The sequence below is a fragment of the Lepidochelys kempii genome, chromosome 1, assembly GCF_965140265.1.
Source record: "Lepidochelys kempii isolate rLepKem1 chromosome 1, rLepKem1.hap2, whole genome shotgun sequence".
Classification (NCBI taxonomy): domain Eukaryota; kingdom Metazoa; phylum Chordata; order Testudines; family Cheloniidae; genus Lepidochelys; species Lepidochelys kempii.
In genome coordinates this window covers 18,782,106-18,800,742 of record NC_133256.1, presented here as the reverse complement: position 1 = coordinate 18,800,742, position 18,637 = coordinate 18,782,106, and positions in this window count along the sequence as shown.

Sequence of the window (18,637 nt, the reverse complement as noted above, 5' to 3'; positions counted from 1 at the left end):
CATCACCTTAACCCTGGTTCCATGGTAAAGGCTTAATTGGAGCTATGGTACCTGGGACTTCTGACACCTGCAGTTGCCCCCAGGAACTCTGTCTGCATGGGGAACACTTGACAGAAAAGACAGTACAGCCTCAGGTTAAATTATCTTTTCTGCCTAAGATCTTTGGAAGAAGGAATGATGTGAATCCCCTGGCCTGGTTTCTGATCTCTAACCGTCCACCTCTCAGTGTGGGCTCCTAACCCAAAGAAGAGGGCTCTGTAGGGTTTGGTAGAGGGATGGTGCCCTTGAGGTTGTTGAGACTCTTGCTTCTGTATGGTAGGATGGAAGATCCATGTGTGGATAGTCCCATCACTCACAGATCTAGGGGGCATGACCTGGGCCAAAAGGACCTTAAGGTTGCAAATTCAAGCACTTGAATGTTAGGAAATGTCAGAATTAAGGTTTCTTGTGCAACCTTAATTTGGCTCTCTTGTGCCTATGCATAATGATAGTCTTTAGTTACATGATTGCATGCTATTTTTTTCTACAGGAGCCTTGTCTTATTTAACCCCCACAAAACAAACAACCCTCGTCCCCCACTCAGCCTGAGGCAGACACCCAACATGTCAAATATCAGCCTAAATGGTTTAAATTTGGCAAAGTTATAAGCAACTGAAAACAGGTTCTTATAATGGGAAATGTCAGATAACCTTAGTAATAAGTGGTGGTACCAGCCCTGTCTATAATTAAAAAGTGTAACAAGCAATAGATATTCTCTCCTTCTACAACATTAGCACGGATGCTTTTCAATTGCAGAGATATGTTCTAATCAACCAGAAACATATCGGTATAATTAGCTATAGAAAGATTTGACTGATTTAACAGCATTAGTAGAGCAGGAGAAAAAACATAATATCAATAATGGTCCGATAATTAACAATTAGAAACAGAAACTGTGTTATCTGCTGTCTAATTGTTCTTTTAAGGCGGAAGGATCTTATCCCAGGAAGATTGATTGGTTGTGAAGAGCCGAATCCAAAGCCAGCTGAAGTCAGTGGAAAGGCTCTCATTGGCTTCAGCGGGCTTTGTATCAGGCCCGTCATGGGTAGAGCAAAGGACGGACTATCAGTCTTAAGGACAGTAGGACAGTACTACAAAGAGGACAGCATGAAGACAAGTGGGAAGAGGGGTTGTTAGGAGAGGTGCATGGGAGGTGTAGAGCCAGCCTTCCTGCATCTCTGCTTCATCCTTCCACATCTCTGTACAAACCCTAGCTGGTAATATCGATTCTCCTGTTCCTGTACTCTTCCTACTTGTTTGGGAGACGGTGTGTCTGAGACACTACACGCAGTGAGGTTGTGTTGTGCTTTGTTTTTATTTGTGTGTGTTGAACAAAGGCCCTTCTCTGCCTGATTAGTGGGGCATTCGGCACATAGGGCCAGTTCCTGGCCCAGCTGCATACAGGTTTGCCGACTCAGCAGTGTTAGATAGGGAAACTCTGCTCCAGCCTTGCTGAAGCTGAGGAAGGGGCTCAGCATGGCTGCTCCACAGGTCCTGTGGAGCTGCTGATGGGGGAGGGGAGTTAATGCTTATGAGCTCAGTGCCACATCCTAAATTGGTCCCCCATGTATTTTGTCCTTTGCTGAGGCTACTGTAACCCTGGAGCTGCAGCAACCCCCATGGACCTGCCAGGGCAAGATATGTGGGAACAAAGGGCGGGTAGAGGGCCTTCTACCCAGGTAGCAGCTTCATTTCAGTCTGGTGGCCCTCTTGGACAGAATCCCGAAAGGCACTGGATGGAGTCATGCTCTCACCTTCTGCAGCGATGGCAAAGAGGAAAGAAAAGGTAGCCCCCTCATGATGCTATTTCACTCCAACAGATTGATCCAAAGCCCACTGAAGTCAATGGAAATAATCCCATTGATTGGCTTTGGATCAGTTCCCAATGGCAGGTTGCACCACAGAGCTTCAGTGGGCTCCATGATGCAGAGTTCAGTAGGCGAGAATTTGTCCAATATTGCTTATGTTCATTACATTCACGTAATTTTGTTTTAGGTACAGATCCTTTTTGTTTTATTTGGCCGGATCCTCAACTGGTGTAAATTGGCATAGCTCATTGGAGTTCCACCAATTAGGATCTGGCCTGTTATTTTCTGGACATAATATTTTTTCCTATTCCTTGTAAAAATCCTTTAAAAAATAAAAAATATTCATGGTTTACCAGTATGAGCCGCTGATCACTTTGAGCACCAGATATAGCAAATTAGCTGCTGCAATTAAAGTGGTTCAAGTTAGACCCATCTATATGTTTTAAAAATATCTCCTTTATAAATACTCCTTTATAGTCAGGAGCTTTGAAAATCCAAACTCCATTAGTTTTATATTTTATCCACATTCAGCTCAGTTCATTAGCAGCTACAAACCCAGCAGAGTAAAAATATCAACATCTATTTGTATACTTCAGGGCCTCTCAATCAACTCATTCTATTATCCCAATTTGTAAGGCTGGCCAGCTAAGTGTGTCTGTATTGCAGTGACACATCCTGTAATCAGTAGAAAGTAAAACAAATCTCCCATAATGTACCATTTCAGTCATCCTGCTAGAGGAAAACAAAACGCGTATGTTGAACATTTCTCATTCCTCTCTTGTGCTGGATAATTATTTATTTGTAGTTTAAGTACTCCATTATGCATGTGTTAGGGTATTTTAAGCAGTAATAATAACTGTATTGAATTGATTATGTCTTGTAATTAAGCACTGTTTTTCAGGGAGCTGTATGATGGGTTTTTAATTTTATAAAGTGTGTGGGAGGAGAGAAGAATCAAACGAATTATTGGAACACTGAATTAACTAAATGGACTTCAGTCACAGCCTGCATCTGCCCTGGAAAAATACAATGTAGACCAGGTATAATGTCCCTGGATGTGCATTAAAGCTGGAAGAGGTTGGGGCCACAACACTTTGTGCCACTAACTTCCACTATTAGCCACAACCCAAATCCCTCTCCACTTGTTTCCTCCACTCTTCCTACTCTGCCACAAAGATAATATGTGTTGGTCTATGTGAAAATAAGGTGTCTTTCTTGCAGGGGACAAGTTTACAACATAACAATCTGCTCTGAGCGAGGGGCGATGTGCAGGTACATTGCCTGAGGAAGAGCCCAGAGAACTGATTCTCACTCAGTCGTAATTGCTTCCCTGCTCCCCCATTTTTCTGGAGGAAGAATCAACTATCTCACTGCTCTTATAGGAGTAGCTTACTCCCTCTGTGCATTTGGCCAGCTATTCTGGCCACAGAGGAGAGCTCCTTCCCCTCCCCACCTACTTGCTCATAGCAGGGAGTGTCTGGTGATTAACCTTTGCTTTCTATGCTGCAGCTGGAGTCTGAGCTGAGCAGGAGTGAAAGGGGGCGGGGCTTGCTCCTTCTTGCTCCCACGTGTGCCCACAGAAGGAGTGTGCTGCGTAAACCCAACCCTCTGAGTTTGCCAGCCTCTTTCCTTCCCACCTCCCTCTGCCCCCAAAACAGTCAAACAAAAATACCAAAGAAAGAAACCCAAGCTCTGGCTACTGCTACTGCTTCTGCTCAAACAGTCAAATGCAAGAACGTTTTGTTTGTCAGTGGGTATTTGTGACTGGCGTCATTCAGGGTCCAGATTTGCAAACACACGTGCATTTGTACAGGACTGGGATACTCGAATAAATTTCTCTGCATGTATCCTTTCAGGTGTGAGAAATGGAAGAGTGAATTATTTCACCTAAGTGGATTCAGCGCAAGCTTTAGGCTATACTTACACTATTATTACACATATAAACCACACCTCCGCCACATATATTGGTCAGATATGAAACCCGAAGCTCACTGTGAACGGGGGGAGAGGGGACTGGAGGCATAAGATGGGGAGTGGTGTGGGCACTCTGCGTTGGGCGTGAGGGGCGCTTCTGAGACTCAGTGGAGGGGGGCACAATGGCTCCAGGCTGGGAAGGGAGGTCCTGGCCGTTTGCATCTCTCTCGCTGGCCACCAGGATTAGCTGCTCCCGGCCCTAGCCTGATCATCTGGCTTCCTACCTGCTCCCCTGCCCAATCCTGGGCACTGTGGTGGCCTCTCCAGCCTCACTGGGTCCTGTTCTCGCCTTCTCCCTGCACCCCTCCTCCCCGATGTGTGCACTTTACAGGGAATACTGGTTCTCACAACATGCAATTGAACAACTGAAGGGGCAGAAATATAGATCCGCCCTCACAATATTTCCATTGTGGGGATGCTAACTCCCTTCCCCACCACCCCTTCTCCCCCTGGGTCCCGTCCCCTCATCCCCGTATGAAACTACAGATGGAAATCTAATCACAAGGACATATGCTTGGTATGATTCCTCCCCCTTCTCATCAGTTCATTCTTTCCTTGTGATCTTAAAACAATCATGGAAAATCTCCATCGGCAAGTCCAGTGTGCACTGATGCATATGTTTACCTATGTAGTACATGTGTAGGTGTTCAGTACTGGTTCTGTTTATTTATTATGCTAGTAGCGAATAACATTTTTATACTCAATGAAACAAAATAACATTCCTGCCGGTTTGAAGAGTGCAAAGGAAAATCCATAACATTTCAGTAGTGGTGCCAGTTAATCGGAGCGTTTATAATCTCCCAACCCATTCAGCAACAGGAAAACCTGAAATCCACACATAGCTATTGTGCTTTGCCAGGGAACCAGCCTCCAGATACTGCATCACCAAGTATGTTCTGACACAGAGGCAAATTTCTGTGCTCTGCCAATGTGTAGTGCTAATGGATCAGAGTCTATACAAACAAATTGTGAAATGAAACACAACTGAACTGATAACATACACCGGCTTAGGGGGTTGTGTCAATTTTGTAGCTTTCCTGACCAGCTCCCTGTCAAAGTATTGTTTCCTATTAGACGTGTGGGTTGACTGAGTGAGTTTGGCAGGTGCCACTTTGATAGCTCCTGGGAGTCAGAGAATAACTGTAGGGCAGGGTGTTCTGGCTACGCCTCTGACATGTCTCTGCTCACTCTCTATGCTGTGAGTTGATGTAGGCCCCTTATATACTCTACACTGCTGCGGAAACCCTTTGAGCAGGGGGAGTTCATCATGGGGCTGTTCCTGCTGCCAGACTGGTGTAAAGGGACTTTTGTGTAACTGAGAAATGAGCCCTACAGTTTTGATGTCTCAGACGGCTTTCCCCTCACAACACACACACAGTGACATACAGAAATTAAATAACCTTGATCCTGAATATTCATTACAGATATTTTCATTTCAGATCATCAATTTTTCCTCTCACTTTATACAATGCTGCAAAGCCTTTCTTATAATGGTTTTAGAATAACATCATGTGTCAAATTTCAATTAACAATCCTTTCCATTACTGGGAAGAACATGCATAAACTTACTCACTGTTCTTAAAGACTGTTTCAAAATGGTCTGTTAGTGATTTATATGCCTGTTGGCCCTGAGCCACTTCCTGATAGACCTGGGAAGGGTCTTAGATCAATTGGGACTTCTCGACAAAATGAGAACATTAGACAGAGCCAGGGCTCCATCTTCATTTTCCACATAGCTCAGCCTCCATGACAATCAGTGATAGAGACAGCACTTCCTTCCCAGTCCTGATGGAGACAATGCTCCATCACACTCACTGACATTATTGCCGTAACTGGGACACCGTCTGATTTCTAACAATGCAAACAACAGCCCTAGCTTCACCCTCATCCCTGCCATCACTAAAACTCCAAGCCCAGCTCAGGTGTGCTCATTTCATCCCACCTCTCACACAGTTAGAATTCCATCCCCAACTCTGACATAGCAAAAATACCATCCCATCCAGCTCAGTGACAGGCAATAGTCCATGACCAGCTCAGAGGATTTCCAAGATCTGCCATGTAGGAAAAGCTTCATGACAACCTCTGATGTAATCAGAGTACTTTCCCCCTTCTTGGTATATACTGAAATTCACCTCCCTCTGACATACGCAAAGCTGCATGACAGCCACCCATATAGGCCAAGCTTCATTCCCATCTCTGACACTGCTGAAGACCTGGTTATGTCTCAGCTTTTGTTAAATGTGTGACCCAGACAGAGCCTCATCCTCAGACCTGGAATAGCCAAAGCTCCAAGCTCATCTCCAACACAGACAAAAACACTATTATTAATACCTGTGTCAAGGTTCCTTCCCCACTCTGAACTCTAGGGTACAGAGGTGGGGACCTGCATGAAAACCCCCCATAGCCTATTTTTACCAGCTTAAGTTAAAACTTCCCCAAGGTACAAACTATTTTACCTTTTGCCCCTGGACTTTATTGCTGCCACCACCAAGCGTCTAACAAATATAACAAGGAAAGAGCGCACTTGGAAATGTCTTTCCCCCCAAAATCCTCCCAAACCCTACACCCCCTTTCCTGGGGAAGGCTTGAGAAAAATCCTCACCAATTTGCGTAGGTGAACACAGACCCAAACCCTTGGATCTTAAGAACAATGAAAAAGCAATCAGGTTCTTAAAAGAAGAATTTTAATTGAAGAAAAGGTAAAAGAATCACCTCTGTAAAATCAGGAGGGTAATCAGATTCAAAATTACAGGGTAATCAGATTCAGAACATAGAGAATCCCTCTAGGCAAAACCTTAAGTTACAAAAAGACCCAAAAACAGGAATATACATTCCATTCAGCACAACTTATTTTATCAGCCATTTAAACAAAACAGAATCTAACGCATATCTAACTAGATTGTTTATTAACCCTTTACAGGAGTTCTGACCTGCATTCCTGCTCTGGTCCCCGCAAAGGCAACACACAGCCAGAGAGAACCTTTGTTTCTCCCCCGCTCCAGCTTTTAAAGTCTCTTGTCTCCTCATTGATCATTTTGGTCAGGTGCCAGAGAGGTTATCCTAGCTTCTTAACCCTTTACAGGTGAAAGGGTTTTTCCTCTGGCCAGGAGGGATTTAAAGGTGTTTACCCTTCCCTTTATATTTATGACAATCTGTCTCTTGTATAGGGCTTTTCATCTGCTCATCTCAAAGCACTTTACAAAGGAGGTAGTTATCACTGTGCCCATTTTATGAGGAAACTGAGGCACAGAGAGGTGAAGTAACTTGCCCAGGGTCACCTAGCAGGCCAGCAGAAGAGCGGGCAACAGGGCCCAGGTCTCCTGAGTTCAAGTCCAATCCTCCATTTGCCCCATAAAATTAACTTTGTCAATATCTCTGACATAGGGAAAGTTTGACATAGTCAGCTTTTCACCCTCATCTCTCAAGATCAACCTGATAATTTACATATGCTGAGGTCCACTGCAATTCTAGTTACAACTCAGCTTTATATGCAAATGAAAGAGGAAAATAACAGAATTATAAATTCTTGGACACAATTAACGATCAAATATGGTATTTTCTTTACCAAATAAGTAATAACAACATGTTATTAACTGCATTGTAACATTTCAAACAAGCATCTTCATCCTTTCTCCGTGTTGTCCCTCAACCTTGGGAGGCACTTCCCCTAAACATCTACAAAGCAATCCTGTTATCAACCTTCAAATCCTTCCTTAAACCTTTCCTTTGCTGTGAAACCTACACAACAACAATTAGGGTACTGGTGTGCTGTGACCACCAATATGGTCATTGTTGCCTTATCCTCCCCCATCTTTCTGTACCCATCTCTTGTCTCATACTCAGATTGTGAGCCAGGGGACTATGTTTTTGTTCTGCGTTTGTACAGCACCTAACACAGGGAGGGCCTAGTCGATGACAGGGTGCCTAGGCATTACAGTAGTTCAAATAATAATAATAATGGTGATAAAATACCATGTAAATAATTCAATTAATAGACACAAAAATGTCTGAATTATGAGATGCATGAAAAGAAAATGTGTATTAATTCTGGTCAGACTATACTATAATTATAAGAGTTTTTCAATGATGAGATTCAGGGGATGTGTGCATCCTCTCAAAATCCTCATTATTAATAGTCTTTCAGCTATTCTGAATAGGTTTGGATGAATACTGCAAAATGGTATTTAACATTCCTTTGAATTCTGAACAGCTGTTAAACCATGTTTGTACACTTTTTAAATTCAAGTTTGTGCAAATGAGCGTCTGTTTGCATAGTTGGGGAATGGCTGTCCTTGATATGTGTACCCATATTTGTATGTGAATAAGGCATTTGTTTGTGAAATTGAACATCTAGTATTTCCTATTCATTATTTCCCTGTTTAAAAGGTTGCAATCATTCAGCTGTGGACCAGAAAAAATGTCACGTGATTTAGGTGACCAGTCGCATACCACACAGCTCTCTGGGTTTAACTGGAATTTGAGAAGGGCATAGGGCTTGTGCTGCATAGGTATGAATTTCACCCATAATGAATAAAGAACAGATGCAGTGAACTATTTGTGGACACAACCCATCAGATAAAACTTGTGCACATAAACTGTTCTAACAATTGTGACTAATGAATGAACTGTAGAAGATTAATTTGACAATGGAAAATAAGGGTAAATTATTAATTTAGATTAATTATTTGCAATGACTAATTTGATCAGCTCTGCTGAACAATATCTATTACAAGGATATGATAACTGATTGCCCTAGATCTGTGAAAATACTTACTATATAGTTTATTCACTGCATCTTTAGAAAATTTTGCAGTATTCTACAGTGATGTTTTGAGATTTCCAGAGCAGGGCAGCATATTTCACAGTGGGAGTTAGGTGGGTGGCTAATGACGCAATCAAGTTCTATTTCCAGGACTTGAAATTCATTTCAGAATAGTAGTCTGGTTTCCAGTTTCCTTGGAAGTCATAGTAAAGGCCTGGATTCAGTGAAGCTTAACAGTGAGCACATGCTCGAGTTTGACTGAAGTCATTTCAAGGACTGGGGAAAAACTAGGTTGATTCAAGATTTGGCCATGGGAAAAAGTAGGGGAAATAACATAAAGAAACCCTACATGTGACAGAGCAAGGAAAAAAAATCTACCAACACTACTGATTTTTAGTGCTCTGAATTTCAAGGCCAGGTTCACCATTATGTTTTGGCTGCCTTGTGCTGCTCTGCTGATGCACAGCAGCCACAAATCCAGCTTAACTGTCCAGAGCATGCAACCTGGACTACTGAGTCATCCATCACCAAGCATTAGGAATCCAAAAATATATTTATTTGAGTGGGGATGCTTTCATGGCATATACTGCATGCTGAGACAGATGGCTATTGACGGAAGTTATAATTTGACCCTGCAACTGGATTTGTGGAGGCAGGCTCCTGTGTCTATATGGAGCCCTATTGATTTCAAAGTTCAGGAACTATAGGAGAGGAAGGAAAATCTTGAAGTTAAGGCACTAGACTGAAATGGATGAGTTATGGGTTCAGTTTTTGGTTTCTGGTGTGACTAGATAAGCCACTTAATGGGCTAGTGCCTCACTTCCCCATCTATAAAATGGGGAGAACAATGCATACTTTTGTGACATGTCCATCTAGACTATGTGTTCTTCAGAGCAAGGACTAACTCTGTGTTCAACTCCTAGCACAATGGGACCCCTATTTCTGTTGGGATCTCTAGGCCCTACCACAATAGACAAATGATCAATAATATTTCTCTAAAAGCTGGAGGAAAAAATTAAAAACAACAACAACCCTCTCTCCAAAACTTACAATCACAAAAAAGATAATGTTTTCCTCACCTTAAAATTAAAGGCATTTAGATAAACATAAAGGGAAAATACCCAACTTGGGCTAACAATTTGAGGATCAGATAAAACTTAACCCCTTCAAAATAAGGTATAATGGAAATGCTGAGAAATCTGGAGAGCAGGGGCACTTAGTGTAAAGCCGTAAATAAAAACTGCATCATTAAATATTTCCCCATTAAGGTATTAGTCACTTGATCATTTTTATAATTACAAAATAGGCCCCATTTCCACAGCACTTGTGTTTTTCTTCACTAAGTATTAATGGTTTCAGAGTGAAGAGTGTTATTAGTCTAATGAACAGCTGTAGGGTACAGTACATCTATCCAAAACCACACTAAGGGAACGGCCTAAGATCCACAATTCAAACAAAGCCACAGGATAACTTGTAAACAATGTAATTGTAGCACTCGGAAGAATTCCATAGTAACTGAACTAGAAGAATGCTTTTCAATTGGCTTGCGAAAGATATTTCAAGATGTGGTGCTACAGATATAAAGACCAATTGTCTACTATCCAGAACAGTCATTTATACCCATGCAACATGCTTTTCACATGCTATGCACAGGTGTAAACAACTGTACAAGGTGATAGGCAGTGAAGAATCAGGCCCAAAAATTATTAGCTTAAATCTAACAAAACAGGCACTTTTCTCTCTCTCTCTCTCTCTCTCTCTCTCTCTTTCTCTCTAAAAAAACTCTTTAACTCACAAGCTTATCAGCCATCTCGAAATCACAATGGCTCCCTTACTTAGTTATTCTACCACTGCAATAGTGTGTTACATGCTTTCCTCAGGAATAGCACACACATTAACCGTTGTCACTGTACAGGGAGACTTTGGCAAACCAGTAAAGTGCCTGAAACCACTCTGGCTTACTGCTAAAAGCAGCCAAGTCAGCAGGCTGTAAATTAGCCAAGTCAGCAGGCTTAGCTTAACCAAGGCAGGAGGGGAGGGGGGTCTTTGGGTGCCACAGAGAGGGTGGCTTGACCCCCCCGTCCTTCCTGAGAAGAATTGTGTTGAAGTAGCTGATACATGCATTTTCGAAGAGCGGGATGTGCCCCAGGAATGTCTGTTGGGGGCCTCAAAGCTACAAACACTGGAATACCCACACGTGGTTAATCAATAATCAGAAGGAACCTTTTGCTGGACCACTGAAACTGCTTGTAACAAGTTTTCTTTAAGGGACATGTCTAATATATAAATAAGGGGAAAAAGTTTGAGGTAGTTGGACTCTTTTTGGACTCTCCCTCTGGATACATCTTGCAGTCCTCACCGGCAGACGGAAGATTTGGCCACCGGAAGCCTGCCGCTGTGCTGCTGGAGAGCCATACTCAGCTTTGGTAATTATCAAGGGTTGGGGGTGTTTTACTAACCTTTTGTGGACGTGTGTAAGTGCTTGAGACGAAGTAAAATTTAGCTTTAAGTGAAAGCACTTTTGCATTGTCCTGTCTGTGCCAGCCATCTATTGGTTGGATGGCCGTGTCTCCCCTGATTTATTTCTTGACACCACCTCACACAGAGTAAAAGTTACCAAGAGCTTTGGGTTGAAAGAACCCCGGGTAACAGTCAGGACTAACAGTTTGTTGACTCAAAGAAATGAGGCCAAATGCTTCTGTACTCCCCAGGAATCGGCATGAAGGCTGACAAGAAGTCATTTCAAACGCTGAGCCTCCGACACTTTCCACATTTCATTGCTGTGCCAACCAACAGTTGACCTATATCATGGTCGTTATTCTGTCTAATTGACCATCTAGACAGTCATCTTCTTCTGACCTATGTTATCTCAAAATATTGCTTTTCTGATATTTTTGGCCCATTACTGCTTTTTATTTGTTTGTTTGTTTGTTTTCATATGTGGCCTGAGTGTTACCATTGGTCTCAGGTGTTTTGTCCTGCAGCTTTGTATTCCCTGAAGACTCAAGAGCAAGCCAACAAATATGATGTTCCTCTCATTTGAGCCCAAAGCACCAGATGACAACCAGATGGTAGCAACCTTTCTCACAGTGTGGGTCATGAAAAACTCAGTGACATCAACAGTTCTATTAAGCCTGAAATATATCAGCATAATAAGCCTCCAAACAGGCCATAAATTTCTCTCTGTCATCTGTGGCCAATTTCCCAGCTTTCTGGCCTTCCTGGTAATATATGCTGTAGCTCGGTTTTTCTATTAAGTCTTTTCTTCGGAGGCTAAATGCTTATTCTTAATACTGTTTGTAGTAGGAAGAGCGCCTGAGACATAAGCTCTTGTATGAGAGGCCTGGTATGAGGCCTGAGGCCTGGGCTAAAGTAGCGGTCAAAACTTTGCAGATATAAAGTAAAATCAGGCTGTGAGCTATAGGCAGGCCCTGCTCACAGAATTTGGCAAGAACAGGGCTAATATTGCAAAAACGCACATTTCTAAGCGGTGCTAGGCACAGAACACTCACACAAACACATTCCAGAAGGATGGTACCAAAACACCCCAATACCAAGTATAGTACAAACACACCCCTCAAAGGTAATGAGATGAGGTCAGGATGACAGTGTAATGAATAAAAATATTTAAATAAACCAACGTCTACAGGGTAATGGGCAGCAATTATGTAACTTGTTTTTATTGATGTACAAAATGAAGCTTTAAAGGGAGTGTTTTTGTCTGGCCAAGGGAGGAACGGAAAGTCCTGCCGTTCACTGAGGTAGTCCATTGTTGCAGGCATACATGTATTAGTGGTCCAGTAGAGTCTGTGGAATACTACTACCATGCTTCGTTGACAATAAACCTGGCTGGGTGCCTTCATACCTTAACGGATCTTGTGGTCATTGGGTGGGTCACTTGAGGTCTGCTGTGCCAACTGTCTGCACAGAGCTGGGACAGCACACAGGGAGAACACACACATGCAGCCAAACATGTGTCAACACTGTTCAAAGTACATGTAGATGTTGACCCATAAACTTGGAGAACAGTGAGCAACTAGTAATAAACTCTGACACTAAATTGCAGAAAAAATTCCAGCAAGCCGGAGACAGACTCTGAAGAGACCTTAGAGAGCCTGGAATATGGTCAGAAAAATAACAAAATTACATTCTTCCGGGGCAAATGCCAGGTTCCATGTGAATAAGGGCAATTACATACATGCTTATATACAGGATGAAAATCATAGAATAATAGAATATCAGAGTTGGAAGGGACCTCTGGAGGTCATCTAGTCCAACGCCCTGCCCAGAGCAGGACCAATCCCCAACTAAATTATCCCAGCCAGGGCTTTGTCAAGCCTGACCATAAAAACTTCTAAGGAACAGTATTCCACCACCTCCCTAGGTAACGCATTCCAGTGTTTCACCACCCTCCTAGTGAAAAAGTTTTTCCTAATATCCAACCTAAATCTCCACCACTGCAACTTAAGACCATTACTCCTTGTCCTGTCATCTGCTATCACTGAGAATAGTCTAGATCCATCCTCTTTGGATCCACCTTTCAGGTAGTTAAAAGCAGCTATCAAACTCCCCCTCATTCTTCTCTTCCGTAGACTAAACAATCCCAGTTCCCTCAGCCTCTCCTCATAAGTCATGTGTTCCAGATCCTGAATCATTTTTGTTGCCCTTTGCTGGACTCTCTCCAATTTTTCCACATCCTTCTTGTAGTGTGGGGCCCAAAACTGGACACAGTACTCCAGATGAGGCCTCACCAATGTCGAATAGAGGGGAACGATCACGTCCCTCCATCTGCTGGCAATGCCCCTCCTTATACACCCCAAAATGCCATTGGCCTTCTTGGCAACAAGGGCACACTGTTGACTCCAGCTTCTCGTCCACTGTCACCCCTACGTCCTTCTCTGCAGAACTGCTGCCTAGCCATTCGGTCCCTAGTCTGTAGCGGTGCATGGGATTCTTCCGTCCTCAGTGCAGGACTCTGCACTTGTCCTTGTTGAACCTCATCAGATTTCTTTTGGCCGAATCCTCCAGTTTGTCTAGGTCCCTCTGTATCCTATACCTACCCTCCAGCATATCTACCACTCCTCCCAGTTTAGTGTCATCCGCAAACTTGCTGAGGGTGCAATCCACAGCATCTTCCAGATCATTAATGAAGATATTGAAAATCAGAATGCAGCAATGCCAAAAGAAACCAAAGAGGTGACAGTGGACAGCAAATTGGATAGAGTTTCAATGTGATAGACGTGTAAAAAAGGTTAAGGTGATTTAGGGCTGCAAGCACTTCATTTAGAAAACAGGGATGCAATACCATCTTCCATATGGGCTAATCCAATATCCATTGAAATCAGAGGGAGTCTGTTTTCATCATGTTCTTGTCCATCCTCCCTGTTGAAGGAAAAGGCCCAGGTAGGGACCATCAAAGGTAAATGCGTGGTTACGCAGGTGGTGTCGGAGAGAGGGCTTTGGATTCTTTGACCATGGGGTGTTGTTCCAGGAAGATGGATTGCTAGGAAGAGATAGGATCCACCTAATGAAGAGAGGGAAGAGCATCTTCGCAGGCAGGCTTGCTAACCTAGTGAGGAGGGCTTTAAATTAGCTTTGCTGGGGGATAGAGACTTAAGCTCTGAGGTAAGTGGGGAAGTGGGATACTGGGAGGAAACACAAGGAGGAGAGTGTAACAGGGGAGGCCTCCTGATCAATAGTGAGAAAGTAGGGCAATCAGCTAGTTATCTTACCTTCCTGTACATGAACACAGAAGCCTGGGAAACAAACAGGAAGAATCAGAAATCCTGGCACAGTCAAGGAACTATGATATGATTGCAATAACAGACACTTGGTGGGGTAACTCACATGACTGGAGCACTGTCATGGATGGGTATAAACTGCTCAGGAAGGACAGGCTGGGGAGAAAAGGTGGGGGAGTTGCACTGTATGTAAGAGAGCAGTATGATTGCTCAGAGCACCAGTATGAAACTGGAGAAAAGCCTGCTGAGAGTCTTTGGGTTAAGTTTAGAGGCAAGAGCAACAAGGGTGATGTCATGGTGGGCGTCCAGACCAGGAGGATGAGGTAGACGAGGCTTTCTTTGGACAACTAACAGAAGTTTCCAGATCACAGTCCCTGGTTCTCATGGGGGACTTCAATCACCCTGACATCTGCTGGGAGAGCAATACAGCAGTGCACAGACAATCCAGGAAGTTTTTGGAGAGTGTTGGGGACAACTTCCTGGTGCAAGTGCTGGAGGAACCAACTAGGGGCCATGCTCCTCTTGGTCTGCTGCTCACAAACAGGGAAAAATTGGTAGGGGACCAGGGCAGCAATGACCATGAGATGGTTGAGATCAGGATCCTGACAGAAGGAAGTAAGGAGAGCAGCAGAATATGGAACCTGGACTTCAGAAAAGCAGACTTTCATTCCCTCAGGAGCATTGCCAGCAGATTGAGGGAAGTGATTATTCCCCTCTATTCAGCATTGATGAGGCCACATCTGGAGTATTGAATCTAGTTTTGGGCACCCCACTACAGAAAGGATGTGGACAAATTGGAGAGAATCCAGCAAAGGGCAATGAAAACAATTAGGGGGCTGGGGAACATGACTTATTAGGAGAGGCTGAGGGAACTGGATTTATTTAGTCTGCAGAAAAGAATAGTGGCGGGGAGAGAGGGGGATTTGATAGCAGCCTTCAACTACCTGAAGGGGGGTTTCAAAGAGGATGGAGCTTGGTTGTTCTCAGTGGTGGCAGATGACATAACAAGGATCAATGGTCTCAAGTTGCAGTGGGGGAGGTCTAGGTTGGATATTAGGAAACACTATTTCACTAGGAGGGTGGTGAAGCACTGGAATGGGTTACCTAGGGAGGTGATGGAATCTCCATCCTTAGAGGTTTTTAAGGTCAGGCTTGACAAAGCCCTGGCTGGGATGATTTAGTTGGGGATTGGTCCTGCTTTGAGCAGTGGGTTGGACTAGATGACCTCCTGAGGTCTCTTCCAACCCTAATCTTCTATGATTCTAGGATTATATTGACTTTATTGAGCATAGGACTGGGCCCATTTAGCGACACCTGGAATATTTGACTCATTTCTGAGCACCTCAATACCATGGGGATGTAGCTAGATTTGGAGTTCAAAGAAGGACCATGGTAGTGGTGAAGGGGCTGGAATGTATGACTTCAGAGGAAAGATTAAAGCCCTGTACTACTTTCTATTCAAATCTTTACAGTTACTCAGAGAAAAAATGTTTTTTTTTAAATTAGTGGTATTAGTGGTATTTAAGCAAATGGAATACCACAGCAGTGTTTATTGGGCAAATGGCAAAACTATAAAGACTTTACTGGTGACCAAAGGAAATATGAATTGTTTTGCTGAACAATGAATAAAGGAGAGTGTGATGACCATTCATAAGCATTTGAAGGTTGTAAATACCAAAGAGAGTTTAACTATGATAAGAGCGGGGGTGGGATGGGGGTGGGGGTGGGGGTGGAGGAGTTATAGCTAGGAGCACTGGGAGGAATACAAGGGTAGGATGAGCTGTTTGATTCTATAATCATCTTCCAAGGGATGTGATAAATCCCCTTTGCTTAGAACATTAAAAACTAGACTGGACAAAGCACTATAGAAAATCTATTGTCGAAAATAATCCCGCCAGTGGTAGGACAATGGAGTTAGATGCCCTAATGGCCCTTTTGATGTTTAATTTTTATGATTCTGTGGTTCTGTGATTAGAAAGGAAGCTACTGGATAACAGGTATTCTGTTTTATAGCATGCAGGCTGTTACACTGTGTCCAGCGCCATGGTATCTAATACCACGTGGTATCTAATCCAATGTGGATACTTTACAGTTTAAAGGTGTGGCTATTTTGTAGCTGCTCTGACATGTCAGAGTGATGGTGAGGGAAGCTAATTGCTTGTAATTTCCAATAAAATGTTCCCCCCTCTGTATAACCTAGTCAAAAGTGGTAAAGTCTGCATGAGCCTGGCTTCGGGCTGTGGAGATGCTGCTGGACAGCTTGGTGACTAGCAAAGACAACGGATCCAGAATGAGCCATGTATAATTCAACAGCCAGCTGTGAGAGGTGTGTTTACAGAAACCTCTGCAGTATTCCTGACAGTGGCTGGCCTTCATGCCTGATCTCACATTCTGCTAGATCCCTGATTCTACAAGGGGCTGAAGGTGATCAGCATCTGGTATAGGAACTCATCTCCCATCATCAGGGTATGGGTGCAGTTCTTACACACACCTGAGTGAGTTACCAGTGGGTAGTAACAGCTAGTGAAAAATCCTAAAAATGGCCTCTACACACATCCTTTACACTCACTGGTTTGCACTCCATGCCCTGTTTCCCCAGTTCATTGCCATATTTCCTCCTCCTCAACAGGGCAGTAACGGGTTGCTCACATTACTTTCCACTGAGAACGTGTATCCACACCACAGGCTTGATCCCATGAAGATGTGGAGGAAATGCTGTTTGGAGTGCTCTGAACTCCTCCTGCAATTGATGGAAGTTGAGGGTGCTTAGCCATCTCACAGGATGAGGCCCCTCTGCTTAGGTGCTCAGCTGCAACAGAATATATGCCACTACCCATGTTGAAGGAATGTGTATTCTGTAAATGTGGTAATAGATCATATTTTAAATACATGTTACACGAGCATGTGGACTGAAAAATATGAGGGTTTCATATTAGAGTAGTTCATACAAGCCAAGTAACGCCAAGGTAAATTGTATTTCTATTCCACACATGATATCCTTGGAGCTCCATTTTTCCTTTTGCCGGCTCATTCCCTAGTAGTGGTAAACATGCACACAGAGGCATTCACAGCTAAAAACCATAGCTTCCAATGCCAGAAGGAACCATTGTGATCATCTGGTCTGACCTCCTGTATAACACAGGCCGTAAAACTGCCCCAAAATAATTCCTAGAGCAGATCTTGATTTACAAGTTGGCAGTAATGGAGACTCCACCATGACCCTTGAGAAGTCATTCCAATGGGACGAACCACTTCCCAAGAAGTAAGGACAATCACAAGCCCCCTCCCACCTCTGCTTCAAGTACAAGGTGCATTTTGTTGACATATCCTTCTCTAATATAAACACCTAGCAACAGGTATATTTATATTAACCGCCTCTCCCCATCCCCCGGAAAAACAAAACCAAACCAAACCAAACCACATATCCTACCAAACCAAGACACTCTAGTGCAGTCACAGTGTAACTCTCTGGGGAGAGGATGAGAGAACAAAAAACACATTCCAGATGTGTAGTCACATTGCTTAATGCACTTCCAGACAGCACTCACATATTAGGGTGATGAGTGTAGTACAAGAACCTGAATAGCTGGGTATTATTAATTAACAGTGTTTGCGAAATGCTTCAAGAGCCTCTGAAGGAAAAGTGCTATAAAATGCAAAGTACTATTTGTGTTAACTCTGACTTAAAATACTGCTGCTTTGATGTTTAGTTCTATGAAATGAGAGGATTATTTAGGAAAAAAAGAAATCTGTGCTGTTTAAGTTTTTTATTTTTAAAATGCCCTTTGACCCCCTGTAGTGCTTTCAATTTAGTACCGTAATCCTATGTCCAAATTATTTTTCATTATTAATACTGTCTCAATTATATTTTTCTTTAAACAGAAAAAATATTTGTTAACAATTAACTGGTGTGATACAGCATGGCCAGAGGGCAGCAGGAGAGTGACAGAGGGGAGATATGTCAGCCCCAGGATGAGGAGAGCCTTATTCCCTGTAGAGGGAAGAGAGGTTGCTATAGATTAATTAGAGTACCTGAAGCCAATTAGAGCACCTGAAGCCAGTCACCTGATAAAAAACCCCTGCTTCAATCAGACGGGGGAGGAGTTGATGCGGAGTGGTTTGGTGTTGGAGCAGAGAGCAGTTTGAGGAGGAGAGCAGTTTGGAGGGAAGCAGAGGAGAGTTTGGAGAAGTGCTGTGGTGGGCTAGAAGACCAAGACCCTAGGTAAAGGGAAACCCAGCTTGTGCAGAGAGAGGGCAGGAAGCCCCACAAGCTGAAGGGCTGGAGAGGGAAGTAGCCCAGAGGAAGGAATCGC